Source organism: Misgurnus anguillicaudatus, unplaced genomic scaffold, assembly GCF_027580225.2.
Source record: "Misgurnus anguillicaudatus unplaced genomic scaffold, ASM2758022v2 HiC_scaffold_34, whole genome shotgun sequence".
NCBI classification, from domain to species: domain Eukaryota; kingdom Metazoa; phylum Chordata; class Actinopteri; order Cypriniformes; family Cobitidae; genus Misgurnus; species Misgurnus anguillicaudatus.
In genome coordinates this window covers 4,871,662-4,891,817 of record NW_027395284.1, presented here as the reverse complement: position 1 = coordinate 4,891,817, position 20,156 = coordinate 4,871,662, and the positions used below count along the sequence as shown (strand labels likewise).

At 35.9% G+C, this 20,156-nt stretch overlaps 2 long non-coding RNA genes across 2 annotated transcripts in view; one reads left to right on the top strand and one right to left on the bottom strand.

The window, feature by feature from the left end:
- Nucleotides 1-1,595: 1,595 nt before the first annotated feature.
- Nucleotides 1,596-20,156, top strand: part of LOC129437013 (uncharacterized) — a 41,916-nt gene continuing 23,355 nt past the window's right edge. Inside the window, exon 1 of the long non-coding RNA XR_012368910.1 lies at nucleotides 1,596-2,060. This is a non-coding gene — a long non-coding RNA (uncharacterized lncRNA). The remainder of the gene's footprint in view (nucleotides 2,061-20,156) is intronic.
- Nucleotides 3,652-4,450, bottom strand: LOC141363384 (uncharacterized). Its single transcript, XR_012368887.1, has 2 exons — nucleotides 4,415-4,450; nucleotides 3,652-3,952 (listed from the first exon to the last, which is right to left on the bottom strand). It is a non-coding gene; the product is annotated as an uncharacterized lncRNA (long non-coding RNA).

The window sequence follows — 20,156 nt, the reverse complement described above, 5'->3', positions numbered from 1 at the left end:
TCTTAAAGGAGAGAGTTACGACAGCAGGAGTTCAAAATGCTTGAGCGCCTCGTGATTCATGTTGACTTCAGATACTTCCAGAAAGTTGATAGCAGGCCATTCAAAAACACTGAATTAGAGGCAACATACTGATATTTTTGGATAGAAAAATGCATCGATGTACATTATTTATATGATACAGGGTTGGCAAAAATATACTAATAATTTTAGATTTTACAACATACTTGTACGTTTTATAAAACATTTATATTTTGGCCAGGAATTTTTTTTGCTGTATAGGTTGTAAAATTGCCCCTGAAATACATTTTATATATGAAGGTTTAAACTAAATATTTTTTTCAAATGAAAAGAATATTTAAATTAAGCTTTGCTTTTTACAAAATGTATTTAGCATGTATTTAAAACATATTTTTGGCCAGAGTAATGTATTTTTTTGACATATATAAGTTCTAGATGAGAGCTGAGTTGTCGTGACAACCGTGACGCATCATCAGTCAACAAAAGAGCAGCACCAAACTCTGAACTCTTTCAACTCTTCTCTTTTATTGTAAAAGGTTAGTAAAAATTATTACATTTCAAAGAAAAAACATTGTAATTCACACGCTTTAATGTCAAAGTAAAGTTTTTATCGAATATTTGGTAACACTTTAACAGTAACATTAATAAATCCATTAACTAACATGAAGAAACAATCAACAATATAGTTTTTCAGCATGTGTTCTTGTTAATGTTAGTTAATGTCAATACAGTTATTTATGTTAGTTCATGGTGCATTAATTACAGTTTTTCTCAGTTGCTTATATATATATATATATATATACATTTATTTTTAAAGCATTTATATTTATATTGCATGTGAGACAAGTTTTGAATATATTAAAATGAATTATGTTTTCAACTGCAAAATACCTATAAAAGTCAAAGTAAAGTTTTTCTTGAAAATTTGGCAACACTTTGCTGAAATACATTTTGGAATATATTTTCAAAAATATATTTTTCACCATTATATGTATATTTTTTGTACAGACTGTTTCAGCAGTAACAACATAAACAAGCCGCTGCACATAACTTCCGGTAAACTTCGCTAAGAATAAATAACAACAAAGTTCTTTAAACGTAGTTTATTTATATAACAAGCAAAAAAACAACTCATGGATTACTTAGGAAACCAAAACATTTGTTATTTTCGACAAGGCATTTGTTTAAGAGATCAGTTTAGCAACTAGTCAGACCTTAAAAAAAGAAACTGGAAGTAAGGTTCGGATTAGTTTGAAATGTGAATTAAAAACAAATGTATTTTTAAAGCATTTATATTTACATTGCATGGGGGAAAAGTTTTGAACATGTTAAAATTAATTATATTTTAACTGCAAAAATAGAATTATAATTTTATATTTTACACATACTTATACATTTTATAAAACATTTATATTTTGGCCAGGAATTTTTTTACTGTATTGCTTGTAAAATTATTGCCCCTGAAATACATTTTGAAAAATATATAAATATATGAAGGTTTAAACTAAATTAAATTAAGCGTTGCTTTTTACAAAATGTATTTAGCATGTATTAAAACATATTTTTGGCCAGAGAAATTCATTTTTTTTGCCATATGGGAATCTGTTGATTGTATTAATTTCCAACGTTGCACTCTTGGAGTGCATCATCCAGATACTTAAAGTACACTTTATTTTTGGGTATTTTTAGTTTGAATACCACTACTTACACTATTATACTAGAAAATGGCTAATAGTGCATAAGTGTGCGATTTGGGACACACCTTTCAAGTCCTATTGGATAATCAAAATATTGTGTTATAAAGTTTCAGGAAAAATGTTTAAAACCATTTAAAAAGAGAGACATCATCCTATTGAAAATTAAACCAGTGATATAGTGAATTATGTTGTATTTTTATATTGTATATTGATGTTGAGTGTTTCTGCATTAAGTTCTAGATCTAGATTCTAGTTCTAGAGCTGAGTTGTCGTGGCAACCGTGACGCATCATCAGTCAACAAAGAGCAGCACCAAACTCTCAACTCTTCTCTTTTATTGTAAAAGGTTTGTAAAAATTATTACATTTCAAAGAAAAAACATTGTAATTCACACGCTTTAATGTCAAAGTAAAGTTTTTATCGAATATTTTTGTAGCACTTTAACATTAACATTAATAAATCCATTAACTAACATAAACAAACAATCAACAATATAGTTTTTCAGCATGTATTAATTCTTGTTAATGTTAGTTAATGTCAATACAGTTATTCATGTTAGTTCATGGTGCTTTAATTACAGTTTTTCTCAGTTGCTTTGGAGCTTAAAATGTATGCCTGCATTTCTCAGAACAATCTGTACTGCACAACATTATGGATGTCCTGCAAAAGCCTGTAACTTGTTCAAAATCCTTAGTTCATCTCTTAAAAGTAAATGTTTACGTCAGTGAACATGTTAGTGTTATCAAAATAGCAAATCCGCGTGTCATTGTTAATTAACAAGAGAGTCAAAATGTTTAGTCAAATGTTGTCAATAAACCAAGTGTACCTACACAATTATAAGTGTCAGTATTTTCTGATGTAAACTGATGAAATCACATTTTTACCATTTTTAATGAAGAAATGGTATATTGGACAATTGTATAATAATCTGCATGATTGTATTAAAGCATTTGCAATTTGTCCAAAACAATGAGAAATTGCTTTTATGTTGTGCACAACTGACTTGATGATGTAGAGGTTGAACAAAATGTTTTGAAAATTAATTTCTAATCTGAGAAATGCTCCAAAGAGACTGAGAAAAACGAATAAGTAAAAAACGTAAACCCACGCTGACACCGAAAGAACATGCAAACCCCACACAGAAAGGCCACCTGACTTAGCCGGGGCTCGAACCGGGGACCTTTTTGCTGCCCTGTTTGACTCTCATTATAAAGGTAAGTGTGCAGTTTTATAGTTTTATCAGTATTTTATACATGTTAATAAACATCAATGCAAACACACAAAAAAGACTTAGTAAGACTGACGTTTATTCGTTAGTTAAGTGGTCACATTTGACAGTTTAGGCAAAAAAAAGTCCAATGAAGTTCAACACCCAGCTCTTAAAGAAGAAACTAGGGATGCATAACGATTAATCGTGATTAATCTATAGCAGAATAAAAGTTTTTGTTTACATCATATATATGTGTGAACTGTGTATAATTATATATATAATGCACACATGTATGTATAATGTCTGTATTTATATAATATAAATTATACATACGGTACCGGTAAATATACAAATGTATATACACATGTAAACAGTTCTTAACCTGTTAGCTAGCACTTCTATTTTTGAGCATTTTCTGAAAAACGACAACTCCAAACTAAAACATCTGCAGCTCTTAAACCCTATGGTCTATATTCATAATTCTGGTCTTGTTTGAAACTAGACACTTGACATATTGTTGCCTAATAGTCATAACAACTCAGAGTAGTAAAGAAACAGAGTAAAACAAGGTAAAATATACATTAAATGACTTCCGTTTTTCTTTAAATAACATTCACTTAGCAAAAAAGGTATGAAATGGTCATGTAAGATACCTAAGGACACCATATATGTGAACTGAATGTCTGACCATGCTGTGATTCAAATTTGAGAATGATACTCCAAAAAATGTTGTTTCTGTGAGCTTTTATTTCAAAAAAGTCCAGGCGTCCTTTCAGAAAAAGTGCACTTGGAAACTCCAAATATACACATGATAACAAAATGACATGATTATAAAAAGAAAATGAGTCAGGACTACATATTACATGATGTATATCAATTCAGAACTTCTCTGCCCACCAAAGAAGCACATAGAAAAAACTATTTCAGAAAAAAACATTTGCACATTATAACAAAATACTTGTTATTTTGAATGTGGTCGCTCATGAATGCACTCCAGAGTCCAGTCCTCCTCTTTGTCAGCTGAAGACCTGTTACAACACACACACACACACAAAGCAAGAGAGGATTTTAGTTTGAGTCAAAAGTTAGAGGCATACAACTATTTGTATGAGAAACTATGATGTAATATACATGAACATAATACATACATACACACATACACACACACACACACACACACACACACTACATGAATATATTTATTTATAATTACAAATGTCTTATGTTTGCCAAATAACCTATATTTCTCAGCTGGTAATACTTATATTTTCCACCACATATCTTCTTTTCTAGTTTTTAGTTTGTATATTCTGTGCATTGGATTCATATAGCTAAAAATATGATGCATTTATATGACATGTCATAGAAAAATGAAACCATGTAAATCTCGTATCTTAGTCATCTCCAATGTTACTTTATAATCAAAACAGCTAACAAGAAATAAGAAATGTAACGTTAAATAAATAATGAACAAAAGAATCCAAACTTACTTTATCCAAGCGAGCGCAGCTGAGCTCATGGTCCGGTGTTGTGTGAAATTCTGTCCCCGTGAAAAACTGTCCCAATGGGCGGGGCATACATGCATATTCATAGGTTCGCTCCGCTTTGGAACCAGCGATTGGATTGCAAATTCTTGTGTGTGTTTCCAGCTCTTTTTTGATATATTATTTCTATAAGGTAATAAAGCCAAATGATCATATGCCTTGTTTAGATGCACAATTGTTTACATTCTTCACATAATAGGCTAAAATGCTTTGCATGTGCGTTTTGTAAGAACACTTTTTCATGGCTATACAATATCATTTTGCTATTTAGCCTACGTTTATAATGCTAAACAGCAAACTAAAGCACGGAACGAGCACGTATTTCTCCTCATTGTTTTTTGTTGTTGCGATAGTTCATCTCTTGTTTTGTAGTGTATTTTGCTGCATTATTTGCATGCACTGCAATAAATCATATATGTAGCTAACTGCATGTTCAAATAAAGATTTTTATTATTATTATTATATTTATTTATTACATTTTTATATAATGTTTCCTGGTGTGGTTTTGCCTCTTGCCAGTTTTTAACCCAAGTTGGAATTTATAGAGCCTTAACGAAAAAGCCTTGTAATAATTGAAAATGACATTTCTTGTTTATTCAGATTTGCAAAAACATATTTTCTTACTGTTAAAGTAAAGACAAGAAACTCACTCACGAAGGCCGGATTAATCACATATCATGATAAAGTTAGTTATCTTTATTGACAGACTCGAAGTCGCACACACACAATAAACAAACATCCATAAGATATACAAGGCTCACACAACATACAAACATCCACAAACAACCACAATCAAACATAACATAAACTACACATAGCACAATGTGCTCACTGGTTAAAGCATACTCATATTTTCTTATACATTATACACATGTATGTGAACATTACTCTATTTACAGGATTGCTGTAAATAAAAATGGTCTAACATATTTGAAAAGCTATTTACCTAAATACAAGCCTTGCCTAATGCAAAATGTGGTTGTTTCCCTGTGTGCTAAGAGGCTAATTTGGACCAAGACAAAAAGGTAATTTTGATTTGAATCTAGGCCATAAAAAAGCTGTAGTCACTTGAAAACACACACAACACACATGAAGACTCAACTTTTCTTATTGTAATTATTGGACAAATACATTAAGAATTACATTCCATATATGTTCTTTGTTTATGCACAAACACAAGATGGTACAAAATCAACATAAACGATTAAAGTAACACAGATGTACTATCCAACTTTTGTACATAGGCTACTGCCAAAACTGGGTGCTGCAACCACTCCTCCTGTCTGAGCTGTCACCATCGAGTGTCCTCTCTAGACAAATCTGTATGTATTGCAATCTGTATGTATTGTAATATGGGCCAGATAAAAATGTGGCATAATCTGCACGTAAATCGACCCACACAGAGTATTTACATGTGATGTTTAATGCCTTACACTTGGGGAAAGTGTTAAAAGTGAGGTAAGTTAGGTGATGCAACCCATTCATATTTATACATGGTACTGGTAAGTCTGACATTACTTACTGAAAAATCCTTTCAGCCATTGAACCTCTGGAAGGGCAGTGCCATTTTAATGAAAAGGCTTTTTAAGAAATGCTGAATTCTTTAAATGGATATTTTATGTTAGCAATGAATTAGTGAAATAAACTCTTGTTACAATATGCATCTGTACTGCTGCTGGATCCAGGGGAGTATGATGTGCTGATTGGGTCAAATAATGAGAACAACCATTTGACACTCATGGTCAGTTTCTTTTCATTCTCATCTTCTCTTTATCACTCTGTTTAAAAACATGTCATTACCTCATTCGGGAAGAAAATTAAAATGTTGTTTTTATATTTTGGTCTCTCTTCCATTTTTGCCTTTTAGTAACACAGGAAAACACTCATAAACATATTTAAGCTGGTCTGAACAATGTTGGTCTGGCAATTAGGTAAATAACCTTTAAAAATTTTTTAGGCCATTTTTATTTACAGGAATCCTGCTTTAATAGAGTAATCATGCATCATGTCCTTTGAATGATTGCAATGCTCTTTTCGTTAAGGCTCTATAAAGTCCAACTCAAAAAGGAAACAAAATAACACCAGAGAACATTTACATTTTTTTATTTTTTATTTATAGATGCAGTTAGCCATATCCCTGCCGAAAAAAAACAATAGATACCATTACAGAAATTATAAGGGTTTCCATTACAAAACCATTACAAACCATAAAACTTTAAAAACCATTACAGATTGCGTAATGGTCTCTATTGTTTTTTCAGCAGGGATTTGAGTTTTATTGCAGTGCATGCAATAAATGCAGAAAATACACTACAAAACAAAACATTAACTATGGACAAGATACAACAAAAATAGGAGAAATATGTGCTCGATTCGTGCTGTAGTGTTAAGCATTATAAATGTAGCAAAACCGATATTGTTTAGCCATGAAAAAGTGTTCTTACAAAACGCACATACAAAGCATAATGTAAACAATTGTACATATGAACAAGGCATATGATCATTCGGCGTTATTACCTTATATAAATATAAAAATAGCTGGAAAACACACAAGAATTTGCAATCCAATCGCTGGTTCCAAAGCGGAGCGAACCTATGAATATGCATGTATGCCCCGCCCATTGGGACAGTTTTTCACGGGGACAGAATTTCACACAACACCGGTCCATCTCTCCTCGACGACGCGGTTTGTTTATATCCAGTCTTGCATTGTTGCTCCGCGGTTGTGCTCTTTATCAACTTCTCCAAACCACTCTCAACACAAAAAAGTCATCTGCATTCGACGATCCACGATGGAGATGATATTTCTAACATTTGGAGAGGTTCTCAGCGGCTCCGGAGAGCCTAGCCGGCTGCTATGCTACCCAAACAAACAAACGCGCACGGAGGGGGCGTGGGCATTTCTCTCAGTGCGCTTCTGTAGATTTGCGCAGAAGTAGACTTTCATGACGTAAGTTGAATCCTTGTAATCGTTTCATGATTGGTTAGTACCCATGCCAATCAAAGCTTTGCTGGCTATGCATTGGCTGGCTTTGTTTTGGCGTAACCCAGTCAAAAGCCTATGGTGAGCTGAAGGACATCTAGCTAGGCAAATCATTGCTCGCATGACATTTTGAGTTGTCAAACCTTTTCTGATTGGACAAAACAGAAAAATAGGGTGGGATATTTATCGGAACAGTCTAACGAAACAGGAAGAGATGGATTTTCACTGATAAAAATCGATATTTGATAGAAAATAAACATGATCGATCATACTTAGCGGACGCGCGGATGTAAACAAAGTAGGATATTGCTAGATTTTTCACTATTTTTCGTTGTTTTGGATTAAAACGTGGGATGCTTTTTGAAAAGTGGACCCTTACGTTGCGATGTACGTTGAAGTTTTTGGGAATTGTCAGAAATTATCAGAACCATATGGCAAGATATGTGAGTACCCACAACCATTTTTATATGCATTCTGTCTGCATTTCATTTAACCCTTTCCACACCAGTGTATTGATTGCAAAAATAAGCTTAGAACATGAATTTAGAGTGTTTAAACTTTCAAATAATGCAAAGTTTATGATTGTTGATTGAATATTTGATGTTAAACAAAGTACAAAAACACGTAAAAACGCCCCCTAGGGCCCGCCGCCGGGCCGGTGCGTGTTAAGAAGAAATATATACATGCATGTGTATGCATTTATCTAAACAAAGTTATTATACACAGTACACACACACACATATATGATCTAAACAAAAACGTTTTATTCTGCTATAGATTAATTGCGATTAATCGTTATGCATCCCTAATAGAAACACATTAAATATATAAATTACTTCAAAACCCAACATGTAATACTCATTTTAACCTGTTTGGACTAATTTTGAATGTCCATTAGTTTGGTTTGGTTTCGCAAATCTGGCAACCCTGTTTATAATCACATAATATTTATAATCCACTGATTGAAGACTTGTTTATCATGTTTAAACCTTGGCCGAAAAGTACAAATACATAAAAATTAATCAAAGTAATCAATACAACAAATTAAAATCACAAATGCAAATGTCTGGTTAACATGACCTCTGTCTGCAACGTCCATTGACACGAGGTAAAAAAATTTCTGTGGCGCAGAATGATGGCTAAATTTGAACCCACAGTAAGGGCTATACAGGCCATGTTTACATTAGAAAGCATCTGTGTTTTAAAAAGGCATTTTAAAATGATAATGATCCTCGTCTATACTGGCATTTCAAAAAATATCTTCGTCCACACTATACACAACCATAAACACATGAAACATGACCATTAACACACACTGGGCATGCGGATAAAAGGGTAAAATAACTTATTACTCTAATAATAGCTTACTGTACCTTTAGCGCATATTGGCAAACATTCATATCTGGATTATTTTGCCGGTAACAATACCAGACAATATTTTAAAACCTTCAAAAATGTGTTTGTGAAAGTCTTATATTGTTCTAGCACTCCCTACAACATTTGTATTTGTAACACATCAATAAGTTGCACTGGCTTTCTTTTAATGTTTTTATTTGTTTTTATTCACAAAACTTCTCAACAAAACATTGATTAAAATTAAGAGACAAATTATATGAAATGAAATTAAACTTAAATTAAACTTGAAAATTATGTCTGACCCTCTCTAATTCTCCCATCATGCTGACCTTCAATCCATTACAATGTGTTTAAAATTACAGTCTGTCTTTCGTAATAGGCTAATTGAATTAAAATAAAACATAAACAACATTACAACAATATTCAAACCCAACAATACTCAAACATAAATATAAAACAGACATTCTGTATTAGGATACATGTTAAAAACAATCTGATATAGCGTTTATAATAGTTGGGTGCACTAAGTTTATAAAAATCACTTTCACACCACAGACAAAATAAATAAATGAATGTATTTTAATGCATTTATATTCACATCGCATGGGAGAAAAGTTTTAAAAATGTTAAAATTAATTATATTTTAGTGTGATCACTACTTACACTATTATATTACAAAATGGCTTAGAATAGTGCATAAGTGTGCGATTTGGGACACACCTTTCAAGTCCTATTGGATAATCAAAATATTGTGCTGTAAAGTTTCCGGAAAATTTTTTAAAACTAGGGATGCACCGAAATGGAAATTCTTGGCCGAAACCGAAAACCGAAAAACCCAAACCAAAACACTGGAATAAATTATATGCCAATTATTAGTCCAAACGCATTTATGGCTATCACTGTGTACTAACTTTACTAGGGGTGTGTGACGGATCACAAAACTCACGGTTCAGATCACATTTTTGAGGCAGGGATTGGATTATTTTTCAGATCAGCAAAAAGGGGGTGGGGAAAATCTAATAGATAAAGATAAAGATAAAAAATAAATAATAATAATAAATGTAACACCGTAACACTGTACAAAGAATAATAATTGAATTTGTACTTAGAGTTCAAAGGATAAATTAGGTTCGTCTCTAGGAGGACAGAATGACACTGAGCCAAGTTATAAATGAAATTTAACAGCCGGCATTTTAATTGAAAATTCAGAATTTTTTTTAGAAATAACTATTCCCACAATTTAAACAGATACTCTTAATACCACAATTAAGAGTGGGAGAAAGTGCTTGATATTGAGCTCAAGATAGAATAAAGAGGAAATAAAAATAAAATAAAATGTCCCAAAGTCTCTTGTATCCTGTGTATATATACGGTCCTCAGATATCCATGTGTGTTGAAACAGTTCTCAAGTATCCATGTGTGTAAATATAGTTCTCAATGTGAATGTGTGTAAAGGCCTTTTTGTATATTTTTCTACCCGGGTAGTGTGTACAAAGTGTGTGAGATCACAGCTTAGCTGTTATATCCCGTAAATCCACAAGGGGGCGTGGGTTCACTCCACGTGTGTAGATCAAAAAGGGCTCTGGCTCGCCAATCAAAAGTAGGTCACGATGCAGAATCAAAATCCACTCATAAAACCCAATCTGCACAAAATAATGCAGATAACATTAAGCAGATCTTTTCATCTTAACATTTAAACACACATATTTACCTTAAGCAACATGAAATGCTCACCAGTACAAATATAAACGCAATGTATGACAATGTGAACACTTAAAACAGCTAAAAGTATACAAATATGTGACAATATTGTTATATAACAACTTACTTTCTCTCATTTCCATGTATATACTCATAAATGATGAAATCATTTAACCAACACAGACTTATTAGATTCGTTCACAAATTTAACTCTCTTAATATACATAAAAAATGCTTCTCAAACTTCATAGGTAACTCTAATTGGGTTTTAAAACACATATAGAGAAGGATTGATATTAGATTAACTAAAATAGTTAATAAACAACAAACTCACCAGAGTTCTCATAAAGAAACACGGTAAATCAACCGAAAAAATCTAATCTTTTATCAGATCTGGGATGCATTTCCAACCTCATGGATGCATGTCCAGCTGGCTTCTTCATCTGAACTAAACACAGCCCGTTCACTCAATACACTTTAGTCAACTGCCCTCTAGTGGGTGGGAATGGTACTGCACCAATTACATGAGTCTCTTTCAAAATGTACAAATCAAAAATGTTTCACAAATTAAATTACACATGAAAGTAGTGTTCAATTTAAAGGGGTTACATCCTCCCCTCCTGAACCTGCATGCGTCCTCGCATGTAGTCTATCTACATAATAATTGATTTATCAGGAGCAAACAACCTAAGCTCAGGAAAATCATTTGGTTCAAGGGCCTGAGAAAATGCTTTGTCTAACCCACTTAGTAGGGAATCCATGACTAGCACTAAGGGACTTCCTAATGACTTATAGTTTAATCTGTCAGGTGGTTCCCTATGTCTTGCAGAACGTCTAAGTTCTGGCACTTCTGGAACAGGTATATCATTGTTCTCATCCTCAGTGTCCACATTTACAGTTTCACAATTTTCTGGTCTATTTTCTGTTTCATCCTGTTTCTGTTCAACAGGTTCAGTACTATTTAGGATCAACTCTCCAGTAGACGCATCATCAGCATCCACAACTTTGGGATCCAGTTCCTCAACAGGTAAGTTTTCCGTATTTTCTTCATCAGCATCCACAACTTTCTGAACCAGTCTCTCAACAGGTAAGTTTTCCGTATTTGTTTCAAACAAATTGTTTTTTTCCAGGGTTTCCTCAGGTAAGTACACAACATTACTGTTTTCTGAAGGTTCAAAGGGCTTTGCATTAGGGTTCAGTGTGGTCAGACTGGAATCCTCATCTGTGGGGTTTTTGTAAGGTAATTCTCGAATAATAGTAATGGTAGGATATGGTGTGTCTGGTGTGGATTGAGGGAAATAATAATCTACATCTGCTACATCATGGTCTAGAACTGATTCTTGGACAGTTTCATCTGGAAAGTCAGATTCACTCATTTCAAATGTTTCTCCAGAACAAGGGATCCTTTCCTCACTCTTAGGTTTGTCAATTTCATCTGATGAATTTGAGGAAGTCAAAAATCCGCAGGGCAAAAGCAAATCTCGGTGAAGAGTTCTTTCAGGACCATTTGCAGAAAAAGGCTTTACTACATAAACAGGTGAATCATTTATCTGCTTGACCACATGATAGACTGTATTACTCCATTTGTCAGCAAGCTTATGTTTTCCTCTTATGCCCACATTTTTCACAAGGACACGGTCGCCTGCATGCAAGGTAGATTCTCTTACTTTCAGGTCATACCTCTCTTTGTTACGAAGGGCTGTTTTCTTACTGTGCTCAACAGCAACCTTGTAACTTTCCTGTAAACTTTCCTGCAGCTTCTTGATGTACTCATTGAAAGTAACTTTCTTTCCTCCTTCTGGTTGAATACCAAAAGCCACATCAATGGGAAAGCTTGGCTGTCTCCCAAACATTAACTGGTAAGGAGAGAAACCAATTGTGTCATTCTTGGTACAGTTATAGGCGTGTACCAGCGGTTGAACATGATCACGCCATCTCACTTTATCTTCCTCTTGAAGGGTTCCAAGCATTTGAAGCAGTGTGCGGTTGAACCGCTCTACGGGATTTCCACGCGGATGGTAAGGAGTAGTTTGCGTCTTCTTTATCCCTAACAAGAGACAAAGATCTTTTATTACAGCCGATTCAAAATCACGTCCTTGATCGCTGTGCAAACGTTCTGGGATCCCGTAGTGTACAAAGAAGTTATTCCACAGAGTTTTAGCCACGGTTTTGGCTTTTTGGTCAGATGTTGGGACTGCCACTGCATATTTAGTAAAATGGTCCGTGATAACGAGGATGTTCTTTGTACCACGGCCATCCGGTTCGAGAGAGAGATAGTCCATACAGACAAGTTCTAGAGGTCTGCTGGTCTCAATATTAACTAAAGGAAATGCTCTTTGGGCTTTGGCTTTTCTCTTGATGCACCTTTCACATGTATTGACTTTGTGTTCCACATCTAGAAACATCCTTGGCCAGTAAAAGCGGGTGCGGACCAGATCCAAAGTACGCTCTCCTCCCATATGACCTACTGAATCATGCAGGGCTTCCAGTGCAATTTCTCTGAACTTCTGTGGAAGGACAAGTTGATGGAACTGATTTCCTCGGTCAGTACGTTTCCTGTATAGTACTCCATCTATGAAGGTGTATTGGCCCATAACTCTGAGCATCAACTGCACTTCTCTGGGTTCTCTACGTCTGACGCGGTAAGAGAGTCGTTTGCAAGTTTTTAAAAGTTCAATCACTCTGCTTATCATAGGATCCTGTGACTGTTCAGCAATCCACTCTTGCGGTGACATCCTGGGGAGAGTGCTCGACCCAGGAAGTAAATCTGCCTGCACAAACTCAGTTGGAATGGCATCAGCATTCATGGCCAAACATTCCACAGCAGTAAGTATCGGATCTCCTTCTCCTTCCTCTCTTTCAAGCTCATGCAACTGATGTCTCCTGCCAATGGCTTTCACTGCTTCACTTGGAAATGAGGTTCCATTCCCTTCTCTCATAAACTGAGCAAGGAATTGAGAAACACGATCATCTTCAGCTTCACAACTGAAATCTGCATTTGATTGAGGGTGTGGTCGACGGGACAGTCCATCGGCATCCAGGTTTTTCTTTCCTGCTCTATATTGAAGGCTGAAATTGAAATTTGATAAAGAAGCAAGCCAACGGTGTCCAGCAGCATCGAGCTTGGCTGATGTCAGTATATACGTCAGCGGGTTATTATCTGTCATGACAACAAACTCAACTCTATACAGGTAATCATAGAATTTTTCAGTTATGGCCCACTTTAAGGCTAAAAATTCCAGCTTGTGGGTGGGATAACGTTTCTCACAATTTGATAGCCCCCTGCTGGCAAATGCGATAACCCTCAGATGGCCTTCTTGCTCTTGATATAAGGCAGCTCCTAGGCCTTGCAGGCTGGCATCTGTGTGAAGGATGTACGGCAACTTAGGATTTGCAAACCCTAACACTGGAGCGCTGGTGAGCTTCTCAATTAAAGTCTGAAAAGAAACATCACACTCTGGTGTCCACCTGCTACCAAAAGGCTTCTTAAAGTCAATGTTGGAGGGAGATCTGGAATCTTTTTTCTTCCGGTGTGGACAATAACCAGCCGTAAGTGCATTTAGAGGCTTTGCAATCCTTGAGTAGTCCCGGACAAATCTCCGATAACACCCAGTGAATCCTAAGAATGATTTCAGTTCACGGATGTTTGTGGGTTTCGGCCAGGTAGTAAGTGCCGAGATTTTATCTGGGTCAGTCTCCACACCGTTTTCCGAAACAATGTGGCCAAGATACTTCACTGATTTCATGAAGAAATGACACTTATCAGGGGAAAGCTTAAGACCGAACTCTTTTAATCTGTTTAAGACTCTCATGAGGCGTTCTTCATGTTCCTCCAGACTGTTTGAGAAAACAATTAGATCGTCAAGAAAGACAAGAACTTCTTTCAGGTGCAGGCTGCCCACACATTTTTCCATGACACGTTGGAAAGTGCTGGGTGCATTTGTGACCCCTTGTGGCAATCTGTTAAATTCCCAGAAACCCATTGGTGTCACAACTGCTGTCTTATGTTTGTCCTCCTCTTCTACCTCGACTTGATAATACCCAGATTTCAAGTCCATAACTGAAAACCATTTAGATCCTGTTAAGGCGGAGAACGTCTCTTCAATGTTGGGCAGTGCATAGACATCCTTTATTGTTTGATTATTCAACTTCCGATAATCTATCTAGAGGCGGATGGACCCATTTTTCTTTTTCACCACAACTATGGGTGAGGCGAATGGACTTTCAGACTCCCGAATGATATTTGCATCTTTGAGTTCCTGTAAATGTAATCTTACAGCCTCATAATCAGAAGGATGGATAGGTCTCACCCGTTGTTTAAAAGGGGTTGGGTCAAAAAGGCGAATTTTGTGCTTAACTGCTGTGGTATGTCCATAATCAAGATCATTTGTTGCAAAGACGTCAGAAATGGAATGAAGCTTTTCTGTAATCCTGTTTTTCCACTCTTCAGAGAGAGGTGAGTTGGTGAAATCAAAAGAGATCTTATTATCATGGTTAGTGGAACACATGGCATTGCAGCTAACCACTGCAGAGGGAAGAAATTTTGACTCTTTCTCTTCCACAGGAGTCTCCTTCAGTGATGACAGAACAGATGGAACACAAAGCTCAGCTAAGCAGCACTTTCTTGGAAGTGTTATTTCGTGGGCAGTTTCGTTCTGAAGAAGAATAGGCACTTTAAATGACGTTCTTCTAGGACTCGTGAGGACATAACTGCAAAGAAGTAAGCCACTAGGAAGGTTGGAGTGAGCGCATGGCTCCACCACAAGGGATGCATTTGTGGCTGTAGACACGCCCCTCACGTATCCATCCAAAACCATCTTTTGACCAGCAGGTATTTTGATGCTCTGTCTCCCGTTCAGTTTGACTTGGCCCACTTTTCCATTTCGTTGTTCAATGGTGTGTCTGCGCAACAGGGTTTGGACTAAAGCGGAGTATGGAGGTAGTCCTTTAAGAACAGTATGGCCATTTCTGGTTGTGGCACAAGATCTGAACAAAATATCAAGAGTGTTAGTGCCGACAAGTACTGGGATTTCAAGATTGAATTTGTAATCAGGAATGACAAGGGCTAGTGTGGTGACAGTTTCAGCTTTTCCGGTGATATCTTCAGGAAAATGCATGTCAACTTCTATGTAGCCCAAATACGGCACGGTCTGCCCGCCAGCTCCCTCAACCTCAATAAGATTGTCTAAAGAAAGGATTGGACAGGATGATAAGTAAGTATCATAAAAAGACTTGGACACAGTTGTCACCTGTGACCCTGAATCAAGAAGGGAAATACAAGGCTTTCCTTCAATGATGATTTCAGCTGTACATTTGGGACCTATGATACTAGAAGTTAGCTCACTATCATTAGCTAAACCATTGGAAGGGTTTTGATTTTGTATAGCTTCTCTTTTCAATTCATTGGGACACTTTATTTGGCAAAGGGTCCCAGTATGTCCCATTACTGAAACCCGCTCTGGTGTAACGGCATGCCAGTTCTCTTTGTCCAATCATCCTGTTTAGCTTTTAGCTCTTTGTACTTTCTGTCTACAAGGGCTTTGTTTATGGAGCCTTCACAGAGTCTGGCTACATGGCCATCTTCTCCACATCTAAAGCAGAACCACGGCTTTGGCGGTTTACTTGTTACATGTTGCACATTTGTCTCAACTTTGGCTGGCATTTGCTTTGGACTTTTCACTAATTCAGGTTCATGTCTCTCGTTCTTTTTAGATTTTGAAGATTCTAACTGCAATTTTAAATCGGCCACCTGCCTTCTCAAGGCCTCAGTCTCAGACAGACAAGCTTGCAATAATCCAGAATCACCATAAGCAGAGACATTTGTAGCTAACTGGACATGACTGGCAGCTTTATGCTTCGAACTACCTATGTGTCTCTGCATCCTGTCAAGCTTTGCAGCTCTTCTGTCTTCTTCAGTTCTTAAAAGCAACAACAACTCAGCAAAGTCAGGTGGTGTTCTTGCCTTAGACTCAAGCTGAAGAGTAAGTATCAAAGAGTGATCCCAACACCCACGTTGGAACTGTTTTAGTAGGTGCCGATTTGCAGAGGACTCCTTTACTCCGCTCCGCCTGACAGCAGTGCTAAGAATGGTCTGTAATCTCTGTAAGTAGTCGGAAGCTTTTTCACCGGCATCCTGGTGAGTATTTAGGAACCTGGCAAAGATCTCATCGCCATCCTCTACCAGCCCGTAAGCAGAATCAAGGAGCTTTACATAATCTTTTGGAGGAGCAGTGGAACCCAATTGTTTGACTACATCTGAGGCTGGGGGTAAGAGACTTTCAAGGATCTTTCTCCGCTGAACATCTGGAGGCATAGAATCTTGTAGTAGAAGGTCAACATGGAGGCACCATGTATCAAAGTCAGCCTCACCGGGGGGTTTTGGAACCCTACCAGAAAAGGAACGCAGCCATTTTGAATGTGTTTGCACTGCAGAAGTGTCATTTTTAATGACATGTTCGACAACTATGCGTTGCACCTCAGGTGGGTTTAATTCATCTGTGGTAAGTACATTCAATGTACGCTTTTCACATGCGCATATACAGGGACGCAGCGCTGGACTGCGAGAAAAGACATGATTAAACTTTCGATTTAACATATTACAAGTTTTTTGGACATTCATTTGGAATCACTGTACTCATATTATCAATTTATCAGGCCATTAGTTATTCAGAATATAGACTATAAGCGCAGCGCGCTGCTGACCGCTCAGCTGTCAGTCAATCTTCTGTGCTTTAGATCGACCCTCACAAAGTTTCACATTAAATGATAAGATGTTTGTCCAAAAACAAAAGGCTAAACACTGAATACTACTTATATGGGACTGCAAGACATTTATAGTCAAATCTGTTTGGAAGGAAACTTACATTATTCCCGTGGAAGAGACGGACGTTGGTAATAAAAACTTGAGGCAGACGGTGAGACGGTTTCATATGTTTTCAGACAGCAGGATCGGGGTACCCGCGGGTGAACCGCATAGTATTTGATGTAACGGGTGTAATAATATTAACGTGTCATTTGCGTTGTACATGCAGGTTGGGACTCAATAAGCAAGAGTAGGCTAAACTGCAGGTCTAACATCCAAGACCAAAATTCGACTCGATTCCGATAGGTAGCAGTTTTTAAATGGCTTATTTGTGTTTAAGCTCTGTCTGAAGAACGTTAAAGGTTTATATTTAGCTGCGCGATTTGCGGTGTGACCGGGTCAGGCTCTTTATGTCAAACAGGCCGTGTGTGGAATGCTGGAATAAATTGCTGCTGATGTGGGATAACTGGTCAGGTGTTCTGTCAAATCACAGCGGTGCGGATTATCAAACAGGACTGTGCGTGACTTTGCAACAGCTCTGTAACGCTAAACATGAGCACGAACTTGCACACTACATTAAAACTACAATGAAAGATCCGTATGAAGCCATAAAACTTACGTATTTTTTAAGAAAATACAGTTTAGATTAAACATAGAAAAGCAATATGCTATAAATATAAGGAAATGTAAATGACAGCATGAAAATGATAAAAAAATACATGTTAGTTTACTGTAGCCTATATTCTACATTAAAAAAATAATGTACATTTATAATCATCATGGGCGCCCCCTGCCGCCACAGCTGGAAAAAATCCTAGAGGAAACACTGTAAAGTGATGATCAAATATGCTTGGAAGCATGCTGAACTCTTTCCCCGTCAGCGTTTTTTTTTTTTAAGTTGCCACCCAGTTTTAGTTTAATGCCTTACAGAAAAATTATATTCTTTAAATAAACATAAAATATCAAATGAAAGAACAGTCTAAAATCCCCAGAGTTTAATCAACTCTGCTGGTTGTACATATTGTCCCAATCTTACAGAGAGTTAAAAAGTAACCCTGAAGCAGAGTTAAAAGCTGCAATCTGTAACTTTATCCTCTCTATCACCATCTGTGTTTGAAACCTAAATTGCGTTTTACATCTAACTTGTAGAATTTTTTTCTTAACTTAGGTTTAGATGTTGGCTGTCATTTAAAGTCACCATTATTGTGATCAGTGGTTGTTTTAGTAGGACTTGACTCTTGGTTGCTAATTTTTCCAACTGCTATAACTATGTTTGTTTAAAACATGTTTTGTTATAGCAAAGAAAATACAACAGCACAATTCCATAGTGGTGTTAGTACATAAAGTCTAAACATCATCAGCATCTAGAAAACTTATGTGCAGGTGTAGTGTTTGCACACAGAAGTATCAGAGTATAAATCACAATGATGGTGAAAATAAAATGAAAAGCTTCATGCTGCAATTCATGCTGGGTATCAACAAATTACAAATCTTATCCAAAACTCCCAGAATGCACTGTGGCAGGAACAAATAATGAACATTTTAACCATTTTCTTTGTCACCCTTGTTGAGATTCATACTCTGATTCTTGATGTTTGTGTGTCTACATTGTAGTGCGGGTAATTTTGAAGTCCCTCAACATTGTTCAGAATGACAAACTGCCATGAGAGTGCTGGATATATACTACAGTCTCACATAATTAATGGAAAAGGATACTTCTGATAAGTGTGTAAACACTACACCTGCACATAAGTTTCTAGATGCTGACAATGTTAAGAATTTATGTACTAAACATTACTATGGAGTTGCAGTATTGTTTTTTCTTTGCTATAACATAACATGTTTTAAACACACAAAATTATAGCAGTTGGAAAAAACTAACAACTAAGAGTCTAGTCTTACTAAAACAACCACTGAGTACAATAATGGTGAGTTTAAATGAAACAGCAAACATCTAAACCTAAGTTAAGAAAATAACTCTACAAGCAGAGATGGGCATAAATACATGTAAATGTATTTCAAATACAAATACAAAATACTGTGTCAAAAAATGTATTTAAATACAAATACAAAATACTGTGAGGAAAAATGTATTTAAATACAAATACAGTATTTTGTATTTTGAAAATACAGAAAATACATGTGAAATTAGTGATTCAGTGTAAGTATCCCTATTAGGCTGAAATCTATCTGGGTCTATTTCTGAATGCCAAAAAGCATTTAGATGTGTGCAACTGCCGACATAAGGCCGACATGACACCTTCATAATCATAACATGACACGTGTCATGAACATGAAGAAGATTTTATGCACATTTATGACAACTGCCATTAAGTGTCATTTGCTCAACTATGTAATTTTTAATGCAAAGATGACATTGTTTGAGATATCTTTGTTATGACAACTTGACACATAAACCAATACAACACAACTTGTTATAAATCATAAACAATAATTATCAAACTTAACAAACTACCTAGCTTTGTGGGTTAACATTGCATTAAACTGTGATTTAAATGTCATTAAGTGTTAATACTATGTCAAATATTATTAATATTCGGTCAAATAAACATTATGAACTGAAGAATATTCATGACACTGTTATAAAACTATTTAACAGAGTATTAACACTTAATGACATTTTAATGATACATTCAATTTGTATCACTGGTACAAAGTCGTCAGTTATGTTGTCTTGGTTAATGTCAAGTTGTCATGACAAGTTATGATGTATGGGTTAATGTCAAGTTGTCATACAAAGACATCTAAAACAATGTCATCTTTGCAATAAAAATGACAAAATTCACACTTATGACACTTAATGACAGTTGTCATAAACGTCCATA